This window comes from Mandrillus leucophaeus, unplaced genomic scaffold, assembly GCF_000951045.1.
Source record: "Mandrillus leucophaeus isolate KB7577 unplaced genomic scaffold, Mleu.le_1.0 Scaffold345, whole genome shotgun sequence".
NCBI classification, from domain to species: Eukaryota; Metazoa; Chordata; class Mammalia; order Primates; family Cercopithecidae; genus Mandrillus; species Mandrillus leucophaeus.
In genome coordinates this window covers 1,807,896-1,831,541 of record NW_012103643.1, presented here as the reverse complement: position 1 = coordinate 1,831,541, position 23,646 = coordinate 1,807,896, and the positions used below count along the sequence as shown (strand labels likewise).

General features: G+C 44.2%; 1 protein-coding gene and 1 pseudogene across 1 annotated transcript in view; both read right to left on the bottom strand.

Annotated features, from left to right (window-relative positions):
• Positions 1–23,646, bottom strand: part of TIAM1 (T-cell lymphoma invasion and metastasis 1) — a 364,694-nt gene that overhangs the window by 273,521 nt on the left and 67,527 nt on the right. The window lies entirely within an intron of this gene.
• LOC105545990 lies at positions 12,321–14,550 on the bottom strand (annotated as a pseudogene).

Sequence of the window (23,646 nt, the reverse complement as noted above, 5' to 3'; positions counted from 1 at the left end):
AAAAAAGGAAGAAAAAAGAAAAAAAGAAAGAAAAGAAATTCCTTCTCTACCAAAAATAAAAACAAACACAAAAATTAGCTGGGCATGGTGGCACATGCCTGTGGTCCCCCAGCTACTCAGGAGGCTGAAGCAGGAGGATCACTTGAGCCCGGGAGGCAGAGGTTGCAGTGAGGTGAGACTGCACCACTGCACTCCAGCTTGGGATATAGGATGAGACCCTGTCATAAAACCTCCTTTCTTTTGCTCTGTATTAGTCTGTTTTCACACTGCTGATAAAGACATACCCAAAACTGGAAACAAAAAGAGGTTTAATTGGACTTACAGTTCCACATGGCTGGCGAGGCCTCAGAATCATGGTAGGAAGCAAAAAGCACTTCTTACATGGCAGCGAGAGAAAAATGAGAGAGAAGCAAAAGCGGAAACCCCTGATAAACCCATCAGATCTCATGAGACTTTTTTATAAGCCAAACCATATCATGCTCATATAACAAATATGTCTTGAGCACCTAACATATGGCAGGTACTGTGCAAAGCACTAGGATACAAGAGACAGCAGAAAAGAACAGGGAAGAAACAGAAAGAGAGGCAGGAGGGTGTCTGGAATTTTTTTCTTTCAAGGGAGTACTAGAGATGAGAGGAGAGTAATAAGCCCATTCAGGGAGATGCTGAGTTAAAGAGAAAGCTGATGAGCAGAAGAAACTAGAGATAACTAATGCAAGAAAATGATCAAATCTAGCCACGCATCTACATAAATATACTTCCTTCTCCCCCATCATTTAAATCAAAATCCCTCTTATCTGGTCGTTCCCTCTTCCTCTCCCCACTCCTCCCATATCCTCAAAGCCGCCATCATCTACAGCAGCTTCCTCTGGAAGCGGCAGCATCCTCTCTTCTCGCTCAAGCACAGTCCCAGCCAAGGTCACCAGAAGCCCCACCCCCACCACATCTGTCACTCTAAATGGCCTTTCCCCTCCTTGGTGTCTAGGTAGCCCCTGAAACCACCAGCCATGCCCTTGTTGGGGAAGCCTCTCATTTAAATTCTGTACCAATTATAGAAAATTCTATGTAAGTTCCAGGCCCAGCTCGCTCAGTGCTTGGCACTGTGAAGAATGCCAACACCAAGTATGGAACCCATTCCTCCCAAATGGCATGGCTGGTGTGCAGCGGGCAGGGGGTGCTCCCATAAAACAGATACTGGGTGCTGCTAAGAAGAGGATGGGAAACAACCACTGGGCAAACTATCAAAAAATATCCGCTACAGCATCCAAGTTTCCCTCCTATAGCTTTGACGATTTCTTCCCAAACTTCCCCCGGCTCCCTTTCTTTCTCCCACCTCATATACCTACATATATGGAATATTCTGCATCCGTCCCTCCAAATGCCCATTGGAACGCTCTTCTCTTACATCATTGATACCATCTAGGGAACTTCAGCAGCTTCACACATCCACTAGAATCCAGCACTCAGGACTAAAGGATCAGCTATCCTCCCTCCCTGACTCCTCAAATTGACCTGAATCTCAGGGTGGAAGGAAGAGATGGACAGGAACAGGAGGGGCTGTGAAACCCAAGACTCCCTGGGGCAAGCTGACACTTGCTCTGGGTTCCCACCCATCACGCTGCTCCTGCAAAGAAGTTCATCCCATCAAAGTGAAGGAAAACATCAGGTTCCCAGCAGGGGGACAGACTGTCCCAAGGCAATATGGGATAAGACTTGGTTCCCAGAATTTATTTATTCAACTTCTAGGACCAAAGCGACAACCAGCCAACTGATAAATTTGGAATATGTTTATAAAAGAAAAACAAATATTCGTTATTCCTCTGGGTCATTACATTATTTTAAACAGATAATGCCCTCCTTTAAAAACAGATTAAATTTCTATTTTCAACCACTAAAAATGAAGTTTGGCATAGGTTCAGTGCTGAGGGGAAGACAGAGAGAAATTTAGCAAGAAATGGCAGAGAAAGGGTGAAATTTCTGGTCTTTACATTAGACACAGTGACTCAGATTCTTGACCTTACACTAGAATTCTCTGTATGTTTTATACACACAGCAGAGAAATATGCCCACTTTTGAACTCTTCATTTTGGCTCTTTATTCTTTACTACTAAATAATATTCTAAGAAACATCCAGTATGGGGTTGGCCTTCACCAACATTTCAGATAAATAAAATATCAGAAAGTCACTGTTTAATAGAAAAAAAAAGTAATTTCCAATTACCACCAACATTCTAACAAACACTAAGAGAGCAAAGTCATCTACATCCAAGTAAATGTGGTGTTTGGGTACAAAAATGTACATGCATTATGTGCATGAATATGTACATATCTCCATGTAGTATACACATATACATGTGTATGTTCAAGTAATAAAGGCTAAAGAATGGGCAAAATACCAAAACTATCAGAATCACTTTCAGTGGTAAGTAAATAACAATTATTTTATTATTTTCCCCTTCTTTCACCTTTTCTGTTTTTTCAGACTTCCCACCGTGATCATTCGTATATAGAAAAGGAAAAATCAACAACTTTATTTTTATCACACATGTGAAGATGTATGTTTTTATAAGGTAGGCTCATCTCCTCATATCAAAAAAGCCAGGCACTAAATAGAAACCCACACACCCTGTGCCACCAAAATAACCCCATAAATTGGGAAGTGAAGCTAAGTTTCTCTTTTTTTTTTTACTATATGCAAACCTTTTTATTAAGAGTAGAAAAAAGACCGGGTGCAGTGGCTCACGCGTGTAATCCCAGCACTTTGGGAGGCTGAGGCAGGAGGATCACAAGGTCAGGAGTTCACGACCAGCCTGACCAACATGGTGAAACCCCGTCTCTTCTAAAAATACAAAAATTAGCCGGGCATGATGGTGGGCAACTGTAATCCCAGTTACTTGGGAGGCTGAGGCAGGAGAATCACTGGAACCCAGGAGGCAGAGGTTGCAGTAAGCTGAGATTGCACCACTGCACTCCAGCCTGGGCGACAGAGCATGACTCCACCTCAGAAAAAAAAAAGAGTAGAAGAAAATAGAGTCCGTTGTCAAATTGCTACGTATATCCTTCAAGTGTTTCATAAACAATACTGCCACATTTTACCCTTTGTTTTCTGAGATATCTGGTTCTCCATGTCCTTAATTGTGCTTCTCCACGTAGAGCTAAAATGGGTAGCATGAATGGGTGTGTACACTCACACGCATGTACACGTGCGCACACTCACACACCATCCCTGATATATGCATCTCAGTCTCTGACCGTAACACCAATCACTAAGAACATGATCCTCCCCAAACTAGAGGTGCTGTCCCAGGCTACTGGGCTCACTTTCTCACACTCCACGGTATACAGGGTACCCAGGTCTCCCTCTGCACCCTCTCTGTTTCATGTTTCCACAGGAAAAGACATACAGTGTTTAAAGCAAACTCCTGATTATGCACGCTAATGAAGGCAAACATTGGCACAGATGCGTGTTTGGCACGAGATTTTCCTAATTGCATTTTGCTTAGGCTACCATCAAAATTAGTTAGTGTTCCCCCAAACACACGCACAGCAGAGGGAGGAGGAGATGCCAATCTAAAGGACTTGTGGGTGATGGAGGGATGGCAAAACTGTGAAATCGACCTCAAATCAAAGAACCTTTTCCATACTCAACGCCTACATGCTGACTAATGTCATGTTGAACTGGTCTTAAAAGTGCAGAGGAAATCTAGAATACATTCTATAATATCCTGGATGAATGGTAAGTGTTGGAGCTCCAATCTAGTTAGGTAACTCCTTGCTCCGCTTCTGAGATAGGAATTTTTATTTTATTTTATTTTTTGAATCAGAGTCTCCCTCTGTCATCCGGGCTGGGGTGTGCAGTGGCGTGATCTCAGCTCACTGCAACTTCTGCCTCCCGGGTTCCAGCGATTCTCCTGCCTCAGCCTCACAAGTAGCTGGAATAACAGGTGGATGCCACCATGCTCGGCTGGTCTCGAACTCCTGACCTCAAGTGATCCGCCCGCCTCAGCTTCCCAAAGTGCTACAAGTACAGGTATGAGCCACTGCACCCGGCTGAAACTTTTTTTTTTTTTTTTAAAGATAGATTTAAGAGATGCCTTTCTACAACTCCCATCTGCTGGAGAAACTCAGACCAATTCTCTATCATTTCTGTATGGTAACCTTCAAATAACAGAAGAAAGTTGTCCTGTCTTCCCTTATTGCTTCCTCCTCCGGGTAAGCTGCTACTCTTGGCAGGGTGTCCTGTCACCATTTTGGTTCTGCTCGTGTGACTACTCCACTCACTCAAGGTCTTCCTTAAAACGCTGACCATGGAGCTGGCTATAGTCCTCAAGGGCTGGAGTGCCCTCCTGAAAATTCAGTGGGATCACGACACTATGCTCCCTTTAGCCCAAGAGCGGGCTCATTCATCTGCAGTGACCACATCACGCCTCTGACAGACACTGACGCCAAGCCAAACCTTCTGTATATGTACAACAATTTATTCTTTTCGTCTGATTGTCCCCAAACTGTACAGGACATCACATTCCTGCTTTTTACAGGTTATCTGGCAGGTTTCTGTCTGCCATCCTGGGCTATTAAGGGTATTTAGACGTCGTACCGAAGATCCTGCAGGGGTCTTCTTGGATACCACGTCTCCCATCCAGATGCGATACCCAGTTCAGAAATAGTCAGCAGCCACATTTTTGGCTGTGTCCATTCAGGAATAAGGAGAAAAAAAAAAAAAAAGTGAGCTGGGCTCAGTGGCTCATGCCTGTAATCCCAGCACTTTGGGAGGCCGAGGCGGGCAGATCACCTGAAGACGGGAGTTCAAGTCCAGCCTGACCAACATGGAGAAACCCCATCTCTATTAAAAATACAAAATTAGCTGGGCACGGTGGTACATGCCTGTAATCCCAGCTATTCGGGAGGCTGAGGCCAGAAAATCACTTGAACCTGGAAAGTGGAGATTGCGGTGAGCTGAGATCGCGCTGTTGCACTCCAGCCTGGGCAACAAGAGTGAAACTCCGCCTCAAAAAAAAATTTTTTAAAGTCATTAAAAGCTGCAGGAGAGAGAATGACATAAATAAGCAGAAACAAGATGAGCCAAAAGAGCCACAGAACCCAGAATCCTGGGGGGGCCTCACCATCAGCACAATCCCGAGACAGACAACATTACTGCTCATGTTGGCCAGGAGGCACCTTGTGTCTTCATAAAATACTAACACCAACCTCCTTTAAAAAAAATTCACATGATCTTGGCTTGATGTATGTTATTTGCAAACAGGAGTCCTATCTAACATAGAAACTATTCTGCTAGAAAAGTGAGTGTCCCACATAAGGTACCTTGCAAATTACTATTAAGGTATCGGGCAGTCTGTCCTGCCAGTGTGATGCTGATTCAGTAATTAACTTTCTTTGGTCCGTTCCAGCCTGCTTCAAATCCGCAAGGATCCCTGCTCTCCGAAGGGCATTTTATTATCTTAACCCTCAAGGCTTTCAACCATTGTACTCTCACTTCTCCTTGGCTTCCCTGATTCCCCGAAGTCCATCTTTTTCCCACTCATACTTGCTGCCACACAATCTGGCCAAGGGAGTTGGCCTTCGGTATCCATGGGTTCTGCATCCCTGGGTTCCACCAACTGCAGATCCAAAATGTTTTTAAAAAGAAAAAACAGATGGTTGTATCGTATCTGTACTGCATATGTGCAGGCTTGTTTTGCTTGTCACTGTTCCCTAAACAATACAGTATAACAACTATTTACATAGCATCAGGTATTATAAGTAATCTAGAGATTGCTTATAATATACTGGAGAACGTGCATAGATTTTGTGCAAATACTATTTTGTTTTGTTTTGTTTTTTAACTGAGATGGAGTCTCGCTCTGTCGCCCAAGCTGGAGTGCAATGGCACGATCTTGGCTCACTGCAACCTCCATCACCCGGGTTCAAGCGATTCTCCTGAATCCCTCCCAAGTAGCTGGGATTACAGGCACCCATCACCACACCTGGCTAATTTTTGTATTTTTAGTAAAGACAAGGCTTTGTCATGTTGGCCAGGCTGGTCTTGAACTCCTGACCTCAGGTGATCTGCCCGCTTCAGCCTCCCAAAGTGCGGGGATTACAGGCATGAGCCGCCTCGCCTGACCTACACTATTTTATATAAGGAACTTGAGCACCCATGGATTTTAGTATCTGTGGGGGAGCAGAGGTCTGGATCCAATTCCCCACAAGTACCAAGGGATGACGGTACGGTGACATTAATGAAATAATATCAATGAATAATTTCTGCTTCCAAAAACACTGCATGGTGCCCCAGCCAAAGAATCACCCAAGGTTGGACTCTAGACAAGTTATAAGTAACTCTAGACTCCAAATTGATAATAGAAGACCCTGCCCCTAAGAAAAAAAACGTGAAAATGTATGTCCACGCAAAAGCTTGTACACAAATATTTCGTAGCAGCACTGGCTGTAATAGCCAAAAAGAAAGATAACCCAAATGTCCATCAATTAATGAGTGGATAAATAAAATATGGTACAGCCATACAATAGAGTATTACTCAGCAATAAAACGAAGTGAAGTACTGAGACACGATACAACAAAGATGAACCTCAAAAACATGCCAAGTGAAAGAAGTCAGTCAAAAAAGACTCCATACTGCATAATTCCTTTTATATAAAATGTCCAGAACAGGAAATCTATGGAGACAAATCAAATGGTTGGGGTTGGCGATTGGGTAGGAAGAGTTGGAGGGAAATATGGATGGCTGGTAATGGGTACAGAGTTTCTTCTGTCCTAAAAACAATTTTGAGGATGGTAGCAACACTTTATAAATGTACTAAAATTATGGAACTGGCTGTGAATGGTGGTTCTTGCGTGTAATCCCAGCACTTTTGGGAGGCTAAGGCAGGCGGATCATTTAACTCAGGAGTTCAAGATCAGCCTGACCAACATGGTGAAACCCTCTCTCTACTAAAAATGCAAAAAATTGGCCAGGCACGGTGATGCACACCTGTAATCTCAGCTACTCGGGAGGCTGGGCATAAGACTCGCTTGAACCTGAGAGGTGGAGGTTGCAGTGAGATCACGCCACTGAACTCCAGCCTGGGCAAAACAGTGAGACTTTGTCTCAAACAATAAATATAAGTGGCTCATGCCTGTAATCCCAGCACTTCGGGAGGCCGAGGTGGGTGGATCACTTGAGGTCAGGAGTTTGAGACCAGTCTGACCAACATGGTGAAACCCCGTCTCTACTAAAAATACAAAGTTAGCTGGGTGTGGTGGCACATGCCGGTAATCCCAGTTACTCAGGAGGCTGAGGCAGGAGAATCACTTGAATCCAGGAGGTGGAGGTTGCAGTGAGCCAAGATCGCGTCATTGCACTCCAGCCTGGGCAACAAGAGTGAAACTCCATCTCAAAAAATAAAACAAAATAAATAAAATAAAATTATGGAAGTGTACATTTTAAATGGATGAATTGGAAGGGGTATGAATTATAGTTCAACAAAGCTGTTTTTTTAAAAATCCATTAGAGGATAATTAATCTATTACCACAGTATAAAGAAAAGGAATAGACTCAATACCCTAGTTTTTTTAGTTCATTAAAATGTGGGTCAAAACCCTAAATTTAACATATCCACAACGTTCATAAGGCAGTTTATATAGTTAATTCCATATAATTTGCATTGTACCAGATTGGTTAGGGACAGGGGCTTTGGAATGAAACTAGGTTTAAGTCCCAACCCCTTCACTCACATGTTGAATGACCTTGGATCCTCCTCCAAGCCCCAGCTTCTCTATATGTAAGATGAGGAAAATAATAGTGCTTCTTTCACTGATGAGTGAGTACCTGACACAGTGCAGCACTCAAACAGTAACTTTATAAGTAAATAAATAACAACAACAAAACCAAGTACTTGTGTGCAATATACTAAACCTTGCTAGAAGACACAGATAATACAGCCCCTTTCTTCAATTACATTATTACACCAAGCTGTTTAGTGCTGCAATAATAAGAATGCTATGGACTGAACATTTGTGTCCCCCAAAAATCCGTATGTTGAAATTCTAATCCCCAAGGTGATGTATTTGGAGGTGGAGCCTTTGCGGGGTGATTAGGCATGAGTAGAGTCCTCGTGAATGGTATTGATGCTCTTATAAGAAGAGACACTACCAGCCTAGACAACATGCTGAAACCCCACCTCTACAAAAAATAGAAAAAAATTAGCCAGGCAGCAGCCGGGCACAGTGGCTCACACCTGTAATCCTAGCACTTTGGGAGGCCGAGGCAGGTGGATCACTTGAGCCCAGGAGTTTGAGACCAGCCTGGTCAACATGGTGAATCCCTACCTCTACTAAAAATACAAAACGTAGCTGGGCATGATGGTACATGCCTGTACTCCCAGCTACTCGAGAGGCTGAGGCACAGGAATCACTTGAATGTGGGAGGTGGAAGTTGCAGTAAGCTGAGATCATGCCACTGCACTCCAGCCTGGGCAACAGAGTGAGACTCTGTCTCAAAGAAAACAAAAAATAGCCAGACATGGTGGTGCACACCTGTAGTCCCAACTACTTGGGGGGTTGTGGTAGGAGGATCACCTGAGGCTGGGAGGTCGAGGCTGCAGTGAGTCATGATCACACCACTGCACTCCAGTCTGGGTGACAGAGTAAGACCCTGTCTCAAAAATAAAAAACAAAAAGAACAGACACTAGAGAGATCCTCTCTCTCTGCCATGTTAGGATAGAGAGAGAGAGGAGACTGTCTTCAAACCAGGAACCCAATCAGCAGGGACCTTGGTCTTGGACTTCCTCACCTTCAGAACTGTGAGAAATAAGTTTGTGGATTAAGCTGCCCTGTTTGTAGTATTTCTTTACAGCAGTTCAAACTGCCTAAGACAAAGACCAATAAAGCATTATGAGGAGAGATTTGTGCAGAAGACATTTAAACTGGGTCAAGCGGAAATTCTTGAATTAGAGAATGAAAAGAGGGAAGGAAAGGAACAAAATGATAAGCACGTCTCCCATGCAATATGCTTTTGCTAACTCTTATCCAAACACCAGAGACCCTGGGGCTAGATGTTTCAACGATTATCAGCACACTGTATATCCATATGAAAAACCACAAGGTAATGTAGAAACCATTGGCTAAAATCATAGGTGACAAAAGGCATGACTTGAGATTTACGCCCTGTCTAGAACATAAAGGTAGAAGAAAATGAAAAGCAGAGAGACTGATTGTATATTTTGACCAAGGTACAAGGATCAAGTACACAAATTTCAATTTCCAATTTCCACATTTCTGATCATTAGCTACCACATTCCTATGTATCTTATGAAAGAAAGCAAGAAATGAATTATCTCAGAGCCAAACAACCTCCTGACAACTCTTTGGTCTGTTTTTTTTCCCCAAAAGACTGATTACCTCCAATGACATTGCTCTCTGAAAAGGCAATTAATGAGACGGATGTAGCACACTGAATGAGAGGATTGAAGTACCTATGCTTTATCTTTTGACAGTTTATAAACAGATTTTTTTAACATGTCAGTCAATTGGTGATATTTAAATGAGATCACAAAAGTCAAGGTCTTTGCTACAAAAGACACGGCAACAAACTAAAAAAATTAATGAAAGCATGTGATTCTAGCGTAAAAGAACCACCGACGTGACATTATTGGTTCAAGAAATACGCTTTTGTGCCTTCAATATGGAAAAGTAATCAATTTCACCTTGGCGAATTACCATTATGCACTTATGTTTAAACTAGATGTCTGAATATTATCAATATCTTTTAAAAGTGTAAAACATAGGCCAGGCATGGTGGCTTACACTTGTAACCCCAGCACTTTGGGAGGCCGAAAAGGGCAGATCACCTGAGGTCAAGAGTTTGAGACCAGCCTGGCCAACAAAGTGAAACCCCGTCTCTACTAAAATTATGAAAATTAGCCTAGCGTGGTGGTGGGCGCCTGTAATTCCAGCTACTCGGGAGGCTGAGGCAGGAGAATCACTTGGACCCAAGAGGCGGAGGTTGCAGTGGGCGGAGATTGTGCCACTGCAATCCACACTGGGCAACAAAGCGAGACTCCTTCTCAAAAAAAAAAAAGTGTAAAACATAATAGTTTCATAAATTCAGAATACTTAAAAGAGGAACGCTTTTAATCCCAGCCCTGTCACGATCTAAACATACAGTGATTCTCTCAGAGACAGGGGCCACTAAGTATTACAAGGATTGTGCAAAATGATGTTCAGTGAACACCTATTATGTGCCCGACCCTAGGCTACATCCCACTCCCCAGGAACTCAAAAGTTGGCAGGTTGAGTCGTTTCCCAGGCACCTCTTCACACTTCAACAGTTCTTTCACTCAGCCTTACAAACAGGCTCAAAATGGGCTTTCACAGATTCACCAAACTGATACCGGCCTTGTCCACCAACACTGCACACCTATCTCTTTCAGGCTGTCATTTCCAGGGACAATTCCTGATATGCCTTCGGAAAGAAAACCTCCTGTATCTACATCACACTGCAGGTATCACGCTGCATATGTGTATCTTCATAGCTTGTATCTATCTACTACATAAGGTTACACACCAACAGGACATGTCCATGTCAATAAGGCAGGCATGAGAAATGAAAAGCAGAGCTCATTACAGTACGTGGGGCACCTGATTTCTTTAAGACCAGCTTCATTTGCTGTTATTCTCCACTTTCCAGAGTGAAAACCTGGAACGGAAAATGAAACGGCGCTTCCAAGGTTATGCTGCAAATCATCAGAACAATCTGGGCCAATGGACAGGTTTCTCGATCTGACAGCTGCTCCTCTATCTGCTGGGACCTGCTGTGTTGAAATTATCGTATGCAGTCGAGCACCTCAGGAGCAATGCAAATTGCTAAAATCTAAGTAGAGCAGGTGAAGACATTTGCTGGCTGATGACCATATTCTTGTAACGCACTCTGGGGCCACATATCCTGCGGTGTTCAGAGATGTGCTTCCAGTCTCAAGCAGGGAACTGGACACCTCGTAAGTTTAATGAACGAATAAGGCAATTAAGATACTCAAGGAAATATATAACATCTGAAGAGGCCTTGGAAATAGAAGTATTCAAGCAAACACACCATCAAATGAAAAAAGGAATGTCAAAGATCAAGGGGGAAGGGACCCAAATTAAAAATGTTTTTCCTGGGAGGCCAAAGCAGAAGAATTGCTTGCAGTCAAGAGGTCAAGACCAGCCCGGGCAACATGGCAAGACCCCATCTCTACAAAAAAAAAAAAAATCTTTCTTTTTTTTAATTAGCTAGCATGGTGGCACACATTAGTAGTCCCAGCTACTCAGGAAGCTGAGATGGGAGAATTGCTTGAGCACAGTAGTTTGAGGCTATAGTGAGCTATGATCGCACCACTGCACTCCAGCCTGGGTGACAAAGCAAGACCTGTTTCTAAAAAACAAAAGAAAGCAAGCTTTCCCAACCTCCTTAAATTATTCTGTATTGTCTCTTATACTTCAGGATCATACAGCTTGAGTTTGCTTTAAATTTAAAAACCAGAATCCACAAATATCTTACCTTAAGTCCCACAAATAGGTCAAGAGCTGTGAGTGGAGACCCAAGAGGGTTGCACACAAGCGCTACACATACCACTAATGGAACAGGAAACCGTTTTTAGTGGTACATGGAAACCATGTTTAATCTTTATAGTTATAATTATTTTTCAATGTGTATTAAAAAATGTATTAGCAGCACATTAAGCCCCTGACATCAGGACTAGGTAAAGTAACCTCACACCCACACAAGCACACACACACTGACATGATTTGAATGCTGTCCCCTCTAAATCTTTTGTTGAAATGAAATCCCCACAGTTGGAGATGGGGGCTAGCGGGAGGTGTTTGGGTTACAGGAACAGACTCCACATGGCTTCATGCTGTCTTTTTTTTTTTTTTTCTTTTGAGACAGAGTTTCACTCTTGTTGCCCAGGCTGAAAAGCAATGGCGTGATCTAGGTTCACTGCAACCTCTGCCTCCCAAGTTCAAGCGATTCTCCTGCCTCAGCCTCACAAGCAGCTGGGATTACAAGCACCTGTCACCATGCCTGGCTAATTTTTTGTAGTTGTAGTAGAGACAGGGTTTCACCATTTGACCAGGCAATGCTGTCCTTTCAATAGTGAGTTCTTTACAGACAGACACAGATTTTTTAAAAACAAACTTTATTAGGTTAATAATTATAATCAACCATCATAAAATAGAATGGGAGTTTCAAAACCATACAAGCCACAAGGCTGGCACAAAAGAAGGGTGGGGTCGAGGGTCCCAAGGCATTTTGGGGTGGGAGACACAGGGAGAGCCAGAGAGTCACCCAGTGTCTGTGGGGATGGCTGGGTCAAGGCAATAAGCTAGGATCTGTACAAGTGAAATATTCACCAGAACGTGACCCACCCTGAAATAGGAGGGAGGAAAATCTTTAAGAGTATTACAGGTAAGGTCCCAAAACTACAAAATAATAAGAGGGAAATGTATATTCCTCACCCAGTCTTGGCACCAATTTTGTGCCTTAAAAAATATACTGCACTGGAAGATTTAAAAAAAAAAAAAAAGTACTCTACACCAGCTGTTTAAAACATAAATCTTATGAACAAATATGTATATATATTTTTAATATTTGATTTAAAATTAAAATGTTTAATATATATTTATATATTATATATATTAATTATATATTATATAATTATATATTAATTGGTATTATATTAATTTATTTATATATCAATACATTAATTGATGGTATATTAATGTTATTTATACTGATATTAATATGTTATATATAATAAACATTTTTAACAAATAAATCTTCTATTGTATCTATGCAGAAATGAACCAAGGTTAGACTCTAAGAGAGTTAACTTCAAGGTCAAAGCAAGGGCGAAGGCAGTGGCAGATGCTGGGGTATGCTCTGTGGAGTGGCCGCCAGGGACAGGACATCCCTCTCCTGCCAGCAGCCCGCGCCAGCCGTCTTGAGGCCCTGAGAGGGGTTGTGATGAAATGGGGCTGTTTCCCTGGGCCCGCAGCCCTGGCACGGGTGCTAAACAGAGACCTGTGTTGGCTTCTGTGATGCTCAACTCTGCTCCTGGTCTCCCCCATCCCAATCTGCCCCTGGCTTCTCAGGGAATGGAGACCCACTCACCCTCCCTTCTTGGTTCTGGGGGTCCTCTGGCATGCCCAGAGCTTCTGAGGATGCAGTTGGGAAATCTCACCTAGAAAAGCAAAAGCAAAATCAAACCCACACCGAAAGACCCACAGTTGACTAAAGAAACGCAACCATGTGCAAAGGTGTCTAAGCTCAAGAGGTAAGTGGCTACCTGGAGACATGGGGGAACTGCCGCAGCCCTTCCAGACGGGCCACTGAGACACCCATATTCCATGTGAGGCTATTTCTCCCTGAGGGGCCTGCTCGGGAACTCGGAGCAGAGACCCCTGGAAACTGCAGGGCAAGGGACCCAAAGACATCCTTGTGCCTGTGCACGTGTGCAACATGCGCCACAGCTATGGCCCAGGGAGGATAGGCCAGGCACACACATTCTAGGGAGGGAGAAGGTGGAAGGAAAGTAACAGCCAGAGAGAGGTGACTGAAACAAAGTTTTCCTTCTAGATGGAATCCATAAACGGCTTTTGTTATTATTAAAAGAATAACTACAAGATACAGGGGCACTGACAGCCGGAATGGATGCTGGGTGCTTATTTGCCTGCGGAAGGTCCTTGGTTTCTGCCTTGGTGTCCAGGGTATTTTTGACGTCCTGAGCTTTATCTGCTGTGGAATGGCCCCGCTGGGCTGGGCACCTGTGGCCCGGCACCAGCTCTTGTCTAAGCACCTCTTAGAACTTCCGGTACCTGCTCTCTTAGCTGTGTCACCACATGCCAGACCCACCACCCTGGGCCCCCCAGGTGGCCACAGCCTTCTCTTCTCCCAGAGATGTGAGGAAACCCCGTCCCACCCTGAGAGCAGACGGAAGCTCAGTACAGGGTGTTTGCAGAAATTTATTCTTTTTTTGGTGCGGGGGGTGGTTGAGACAGGGTTTCCCTCTTGTTACCCAGGTTAGAGTGCAGGGGCACCATCTCAACTCACTGAAAGATCTGCCTCCCGGGTTCAACCAATTCTCCTGCCTCAGCCTCCTGACTGGCTGGGACTACAGGCGCCCACCACCCCGCCCGGATAATTTTTATATTCTTAGCAGAGACAGGGTTTCTCCACGTTGGGCAGGCTGGTTTCTAACTCTTGACCTGAAATGATCCGCCCACCTCGGCCTCCCCAAGTGCTGGGATTACAGCATGAGCCACCGAGCCTGGCCTCTGTCTTTTTTCAAGGAGGGTCTGTATATGGATGGTGTGCAGGGACGCCGTCTTCTGACGATGTCGGGAAGGGGAAAAGAGGAACCTGTGTCAGAATCGGTCCTTGTCCCGTGGAGGCAGCCAGCGAGGATGAAGGGGAAGACCAGGGACTTCTCTCCACAGCTGCAGACACTGGTCCAAGGTGCAGGGTGCCAGCCCCAGTGGTGGGTGGCTCAGCGAGTTGGTGCCAGGTAGCCATGCGTGGTGGCCCATGGTGAGCATCACTGGGGGAGGAGGTGGACCTGGAGGGAAGCCGGCAGCAGCAGTGTGTGGGTCTCTCCCAGGTGCACCTTCCCTAGGGCCAGGTGTATAGAGTGAAGTCACCTCTTCCCAGTGGCCCTAATGAGGGGGCCTGGAGCCTGGTGCCTGCTGCGAGCACGCAGGCTGCGCGAGCACGACTTCTGTGAATGGTGAGTTCTCATGAGAGAATAAAAAAGTGTGTGGCACCTTCTCTCCCTCTCTTGCTCAGGCTTTCACCATGTGACATGCCTGTTCCCCCTTCACTCTCCACCATGATTATAGATTTCCTGAGGCCTCCCTAGAAGCCTAGCAGATGCCAGCAAAAAGCTACTTGTACTGTCTGCAAAATGACGAGCCAATTAAAGCCCTTTTCTTTATAAATTACCCAGTCTTAGGTATTTCTTTATCCAATGCAAGAAGACCCTAACACACACACACACACACACACACACACACACGTACACACACGTACACATACACCTCTTATGTGAATATGGCGAATCTGATAAAGAAGGGTACAAATGCCAGAAGTTGATCTCCAAGACACAGGGGACAGGGTGGTCAAGAGAAAGTGCAGAGCCGGGCACGGTGGCTCACGCCTATAATCCCAACACTTTTTGAGGCAGGAAGATCACTTGAGACCAGGAGTTCAAGACCAGTCTGGGCAATAAAGCAACACCCCATCTCTACAAAAAAATTAAAATAAAATAAAAGCCAAGCATGGTGATGCACACCTACAGTCCCAGCTACTCAAAAGGCTGAGGCAGGAGGATCATTTGAGCCGAGGACTTGGAGGCTATGATAATGCCACTGCATTCCAGCCTGAGTGACTGAGCAAAACCTTGTCTCTTAAAAAATAAAAAATAAAAATAAAAACGGGGAAAGTGGAGGGAGCCAGGAGGCTAGACGTTAAGCCCTGCTGCTTATGTTTTTATGCCTCAATTTCTTCATCTGTAAAATGGGGATAATAATTGAATCTACATCACAGAGTTCATATGAGAATTGAATAAATTAAAAATAGTAAGCACTCAACAGAGGCGTTACCTATCACTAAAATTCAACACAAATTTAAGGTAAAAGCAAGAAGACAAGGGGAAAAGAGGGGGGACCACAGGCTGCCAGCAGCAACAAGCACTGACTCTGCTAAGCCAGGGTTCAGAAAACTTTCTCTGCAAAGGGCCAGATGGTAAACATTTTAGGCCTTCCTGGCCATAAGGTCTGTGTCACAAGCACTCAACTCCACCACTGGAGCATGAAACGAGCCACGGGCAATACGTACAAGAATGGGTGTGGCTACATTCCAATAAAATTTTACTCATGGATGCTGACATTTGAATTTCATATAACTTTCCCATATCACAAAGCATTATTCTTCTTAGGATATTTTCCCCAACCTTTTTTTTATTATTTTTATTTTATTTTATTGAGACGGAGGCTCTCTCTGTCACCCAGGCTGGAGTGCAGTGGCGTGATCTCAGCTCACTGCAACCTCCGCCTCCCGGGTCCAAGCAATTCTCCTGCCTCAGTCTCCCGAGAAGCTGGGATTACAGGTGCCTTCAACCACACCCAGCTAATTTTAGTATTTTTAATAGAGACAGCGTTTTGCCATGTGGGCCAGGCTGGTCTGGAACTCCTGACCCCAGGTGATCTGCCTGCCTCAGCCTCCCAAAATGCTAGGATTACAGGCGTAAGCCACTGCCCCCAGGCTCCCCAACCATTTAAAACCATAAAGTCTATTCTTAGCCTAAGTAACGAAACAAGGCAGTGGTCGGCTGAGTTGCTGAGCCACATGCTACACACCAGGCACACACAGGCTGCCCAACTACATTTATATTCCTATGAACAGACTGGTCAGCGAGACAATCAGAGTCCCATGCATGGGACACTGCCATTTAATCTCTTATTTTCGATCTCCAGAGAGAGAAAGATTGTAATCAATATTTGATGAACTGTCTAAACTACTTAGTGAGAACAAGCTTCAATGTATCTATCTTAGCCCTGGCATTTTTCTATATAAATCAATTCCTAAAGTACATATTTATAACTATAAACGTCAAGCCTCCACTCGGACTTTTGGGCTCTTCATTCTGCACTGCACCACACATTATGTCCAACATGACAAATTTATTTCATTACATTCAGTAATCAGGAATATTTCCAGTGGTGGGAAGAAGCCTTGGAACATATCACTTTTCAGGATGGATTCCTCATTTTAAAGATATACTTTTAAAAAATCTATCAGAGGAATTTTTTAGAAAGCACAAATTCTTAAGCAAGAATGAGAAATGAGAGATGTTTGGAGAATGTATATTCATTCATTCCTCAGTACCCACTTTGTGGATGCAGTATTATGGGCATAATGTTTTCAGTTTTGATTAAATAATTAATGATGTAAAAACAAGGTATTATTTAAATTCTCTCCAATCACCGGAAGAACAGAACCTCAGGACTCCAACTTGCTTGTTTTTCTCTATTCTCTAAAGCAATTTGAGAATCTCACTAACGGACAAGTTGTAAAACTTCTGTATTACTGTTATCAAAAATGACAAGTGATTTGCCAGTATACACGTTCACTTCACTATCGTACCCTTTAAGATAGTATCTTCCAATTTAAACTTGATCTTGGCTTTGCCTTTTCCTATGTATTGAAATTACATTAGCTCTTCTCATCAGCATCCCCTTAGAAGTAAGAAGTAATAATGCAGGAGCACCTGTGCAATCACAGATGTTCCGAGCAGGAAGAAGGCCACCAGACAAGATTCCAGGAGGTGAAACATCGTATCAGCCCAGAAGACAGCCATGATCCATGGGACCAAAGACTGACAGTTTTTAATCAAAACTTCATTATGGTTCTTGAAAAGTAAAGTCTGAAAACAAAAACAAACCACCTTGTATAAATATATTGTATATTTTGCCATTTGATCAAGCCCAGAGCTTTTTAAATGAACCTATGCCAGGAAACACTGATGGTCACCCATTAAAAACAACTTTTTAATTGCATGCTGCTGAATTCTAACACATTCCAAATGGAGGCTTCTCGTTCTCCTTTCTTCATGCTGAAAGTGATGACTAGCTTTTCCAGGATCAAAACCAGACTAGCATTCAAAGATTCCTAGTCAGACCTGGGCACTCACATCAAAGGGACTTGTCTGGCCTTCTACCAGCCACGCCCCTTCTTAAAGGGGCAAGGATTCCCGGGCAGACACACAGATACCTTTCTAGAAGATACCAGGGCACCTTGGACCCAATGTCCACGTCCAGGCCCTCTAGGGGCTCTTTCTTAGTTCTGACCTCCCAAGGTAGTGGACGATACTACATGTGCACTCATAGGCCCGAGGGCAGCTCTTGGTGGGGATTTTAGAGGAGGCTTCTTTGTATACGCTGTTGTGTCCACAAAACCTTTCATGGTCCAAGATGGAGCCAGGGGTGGGAGGATAAGGAAGGGTCATGGCTGGGGCCGGCTTTCCCCTACCTTACGATCCCACATGGTATTCTAAGGAGTCTGACCATTATAACTCTGAATCTAGCTTTCCAAGTCATTATGAAAGTCTAGCCGGGCGCGGTGGCTCACCCCTGTAATCCTAGCACTTTGGGAGGCCGAGGCGGGCGGATCACAAGGTCAGGAGATCGAGACCACGGTGAAACCCCGTCTCTACTAAAAAATACAAAAAATTAGCCGGGCGCTGTGGTGGGCGCCTGTGGTCCCAGCTACTCGGGAGGCTGAGGCAGGAGAATGGCATAAACCCAGGAGGCAGAGCTTGCAGTGAGCCAAGATCGCCCCACTGCACTCCAGCCTGGGGGACTGAGAGTGAGACTCCGTCTCAACAACAACAAAAAAAAAACAAAAGAAAGTCTAGGCCGGGCACAGTGGCTCACCCCTGTAATCCTAACACATTGCGAGGCCGAGGTAGGTGGATCACCTGAGGTCAGGAGTTTGAGACCAGCCTGGCCAACATGGCAAAACCGTGGCTCTACTAAAAATACAAAAATTAGCTGGGCATGGTGGCAGGCGCCTATAATCCCAGCTACTCAAGAGGCTGAGGTAGGAGAATCGCTTGAATCCAGGAGGTGGAGGTTGCAGTGAGCTAAGATTGCACCACAGCACTCCAGCCTGGGTGATAGAGCAACACTCTGTCTAAAACAACAACAACAAATAAATAAATAAACGAACAATGGAAAGTCTATTTGTCAAGGTAGGAGAATACGTTTTATTTTACAATTTGTTAGCTTGACTTACAACAACTTTTATATATCCAGACAAAGGTTATATGCGCCTTCATTTGTATTCTTGCCCATAGGCCTGCTTTCTTCCACCAAAGAGATCATGAATGCCTTTTTTTTTTTTTAATTAAAAGCTGCTAGATATATAAAAAGAGTACCTGATTTAGGAAGGTTCGACTTACAGTTTTTGACTTTACAATGGCACAAAAGCAATAAGCATTCAGCAGAAATCATACTTTAAGCACCCATACACCCATGCTGTTTTTCACTTTCAGTACAGTACTTAATACATTACATGAGATACTCAACACTTTGTTACAAAACAGGCTTTGTGTTAGATAATTCTGCCTAACTGTAGGCTAATGTAAGCGTTTGAGCACATTTAAGGTAGGCTAGGCTAAGCTAGGATGTTCGGTAAATTAAGTGTATTAAATGTATTTTCACCTTAAGGTATTTTCAACTTACAATGGGTTTCCTGAGTCGTAGCCTCATTGTAAACTGATGAGCATCTGTACTCTCATTCTCAGAAGCCATGAAAAGATGTTATTTTTAGGTTGATTTGGTATTGTCTGCCTTGCTAAAAAGCTGAAAATGAGGCTGGGTGCAGCGGCTCACACCTGTAATCCCAGCACTCTGGGAGGCTAAGGCGGGCGGATCACCTGAGGTCGGGAGTTTGAGACCAGCCTGACCAACATGGTGAAACCCCGTCTCTAGTAAAAATTACAAAATTAGCCGGGCGTGGTGGCAGGTGCCTGTAATCCTGGCTACTCAGGAGGCTGAGGCAGGAGAATTGCTTGAACCCGGGAGGTGAAGGTTATGGTGAGCTGAGATGGCACCACTGCACTCCAGCCTGGGCAACAAGAGTGAAACTCTGTCTCAAAAAAAAAAAAAAAAAGTGCTGAAAATGATCTTCAATACCTGATATAGTGTAGACATTTGTCTCCTCCAAATCCCATATTGAAATGTGACCTCCAATATTGGAGGTGGGACCTGGTAGCAGGTGTTCTGGTCATGGGGGCAGATCCCTCATGAATGGCTTGGTGCCATGCTTGCAGTCATGAGTGAGTTCTTGCTCTATTAGTTCAAGCACGAGTGGGTTGTTTAAGAGAGACTGGCACCTCCTACACTCTCTCTTGTTCCTTTTCACCATGTGACATGCTTGCTCCCCCTTCATCTTCTGCCATGAGTAAAAGGTTCTTACAGCCTCACAGAAGCCAGGCAGATACTGGTGCCTTGCTTATACAGAACCATGAGTCAAATAAACCTCTTGTCTGGTTTTTTTTTTTTTTTTTTTTTTTTTTTTGAGACAAGGTCTTGCTCTGTTGCCCAGGCTAGAGTGCAGTGGTACGATCTCAGCTCACAGAAACTTGCAACTCTTGGGCTCAAGAGATTCTCCTGCCTCAGCCTCCCGAGTAGCTGGGTCTACAGGTGCCCGCCACAATGTCTGGCTAATTTTTGTATTTTTAGTTAGGACAGGCTATCACCATGTTGGCCAGGCTGGTCTCGAACTCCTGACCTCAAGTGATTTGCCTGCTTTGGCCTCCCAAAGCGCTGGGATTACAGGCATGAGCTACTGTGCCCGGCCCTCTCTTTATAAATTACCGAGCCTCAGGTATTGCTTTATAGCGTTGAAAAATGGATTAACACAGTACTTTGCCAGAATTCTTAAAAATGAAAAATGAAATGCAACAGGCTGTCCACTGACGTCCACTTCTGAGGCTGCTTTTGAGGCATTACTATTCCATGAGCTCAACACCACCCTGTCCTCCCCAGCAGCATCCTCTACCTCTGCACCCAGAACATGCCCAAGAGACACGAAGGCTCCCAGAGGTGAATGCAGTCATATTGTGCCTTATAAAACCTGTGTGTGTCCGAACTGCTGGATTCCACATGAATGTCGGGAATCCCCTCCACCACCACTGAGAACCATGGCTAAAGTATATCTGAATTTTTTAAGAGAAGAATTTCAGTACCTCCTTGGACTTCAGTTGTTTGTGAGGACTTTTAACTTAGCCATTTTCTAAAGCTGAGAGTGTTTGTTTGAATGTGGAGTATCATAAAACGTCACTTAAGAAGTGGTTTTAATAGAAACAGAACCAGCACTTGGAACGCCCTAAGTCTTTCCTGACTTTACCACTGACTGTTACACTATATAATAACCATATGGCCTGCATTTCCAGGAGAGTTCCGATTTCATGTACCTTATTACATTAAATTAATAAATAGACTCATACTGATTCTTAAAGATTTTCTTCTTTTTTAATATTTTCCAAATGTTATATAATAAAGCACGTTTTTTCATAATCAGAAACAAATAAAACTCATTTATATATTATGTAAATATACATTTATATTTATATTGTGTGTATACAAAAACCCGCATGTGAATGCTTATAGCAATTTTATTCATAATTGCTAAAACTCAGAAGCAGCCACAATGTCCTTCAGTAGGTGAAGGGATAATCAATGGTATATCACACAAAGGAATATTATCCGGCACTATGAAAAAATGAGCTAGCAAGCCACAGAAAAATATGGAAGAACCCTGGATACATATTACTAAGTGAAAGAGGCCCATCTGAAAAAGCTACACACTGTACGACTCCAACTATATGACATCCTGGAAAAGGTAAAACGACAGAGACAGTAACAAGAGCAGTGGTTGCCAGGGGTGGGGGAAAGGAGGGATGAACAGGCAGAGCACAAAAGATTTTTAGAGCAGTGAAACCAATTTTGTGGGATACTATGTGGTGAACACACGTCATTATACATTTGTCTAACTGCACAGAAGGTACAACAGCAAGAGTGAAGCCCAGTGTAAACTATGAACTCTGGGTGGTGATGACAGTTGAACAGTGGTTTGCTGTTTGTAAAAAAATGCACCAGTCTGGGGAAGGATGTTATGGTGCGGGAGGTGGACCGGGAGTGAGGGAGGAAGGGGTGTATGGGAACTCTCTGTGCTTTCGACACAATTTGGCTGGCCACCTAAAACTGCTCTAAAAATGAAAATCTACTCATTCTCTCTCTCTCTCTCTCTCTCTCTCATTCTCTCTCTCTCTCTCTCTGTCTCTCACACACACACACACACACACAAACACACACACACTGCCAGAGGAGCCAGAGCAAACACACAGGGCTCATGTTTATGGCCACTTGCCTGACAGCAGTGGGCAACCGTTCTCTCCACCTCCTTGCCCACAGCCTTGCTTTCTTCTTCCATGGTATGAAGCGATTCTAGTTGCTACCCACGAACTAGTAAGTGGGGCCGGGCATGATGGTTCACACCTGTAATCCCAGCACTTTGGGAGGCCAAGGTCATTTGAGGTCAGAAGTTCAAGACCAGCCTCGACAACACAGTGAAACCCCCATATCTACCAAAAATACAAACATTAGCCAGACATGGTGGCACGTGCCTATAGTCCCAGCTACTCTGAGGCTGTGGCACCAGAATTGCTTGAGCCCAGGAGGCAGAGGTTGCAGTGAGCTGAGATCGCGCCACCCCACTCCAGCCTGGGCAACAGAGTGAGACTCTGTCTCAAAAAAAAAAAAAAGAAGAGGTGGAGGAGAACAAAACTAGTAAGTAGAGCTCTCTGGAGATGTCACTATGTCTCAGGGAGCTACTTCTAGAGAAGTGACAAATGGCCCCACACACAGATCACTGCTTGCCTCCAGAGAGAAGCAGTCCACTGGGGACACGGTGCCGCTGCAGCCATGTGACAGTAAGGACGGCTTTCGCCACCAGAGCAGCAGAGAAAATTGGACAAGAGGGGCCCTCGGAGGCCGAGGTCATCCAAACACAGCCAATCACCAGATACGCCACAGAGGCGAAGAGGAGGGCCAACCTTGCATTTTCTGCCACAAGAGAATGTATTGTTCTCTCCAAGTGAGAAAGCAGATTGTGTTACACTTCTCCACATAAATGAACTTACACAGAGGGCATGGGGGTAGTAAAAGGTGCTAGACAAGAGAATAAATATTGACTAAAACATCTATCTTGGGGAGGGAACACATGCGTTCCCCCTGGCTGTCAGGTGAAAATTTTTGCTTTATAAATTGGAGAGGTTACTAAAAGGACGTGAGATGCATGGAATTCATGAACAGCTATCTGTGAAAAATCTATCCTAATTAGGAAACAACATGTACATGCCTGAAACAGCAGGCCAGCAGGGAGGGCCAGAACAGAAAGAAAATACGGAGCTAAAACAAAATAAGGCATGTCTAGCAAATGGGTGCATCATTCTCCCTCTAGATTTAAAATTCAACAGGAACATGGCTTTTTTCCTCCGTAATGGCTGTGACATTGATTGGGATATAAGCTAATGGAGGTCCCCAGAGTGCTAAACTAAATTAGAGGAAGTCCTATAATTACAGCTGGCAGTTAATTATTATATGATGGGAATTGTAATCAAAGTAACAGATACACTATTATTTTCCATCTTCTCTGCAAAACACATCTAACAAAGTCTCTTAAGAGTACAGGGGCTTGTTTTGTGGTTCAACTTATGCCGATTCCTACTGCCCAAAATCCACACCAGAACCTCGTTCTTGCAGGTGACTTGGGCTGTGACCTCCGTGCCTGTCCCATTCCCGCCTTTCCCACACATGCCTCCTGCCAATCTTCAACGCATTCGCAGGTCCCTCTGCCTGGAATGTTCTTTCTCCGGATTTCCATGGGGTCTCTCCCTCCATGCAGATCTCAGGATCATACCTCCTGGGAGAAGGATCCCCAGACCACCCTGTCTAAAATAGACACCCACCACCCTCTCCATGTCTATTCTCCTACCTGCCCCACTGTAGCTCCCGAAACACTGTCTGGCTCTCAGTTGGTCCTCAA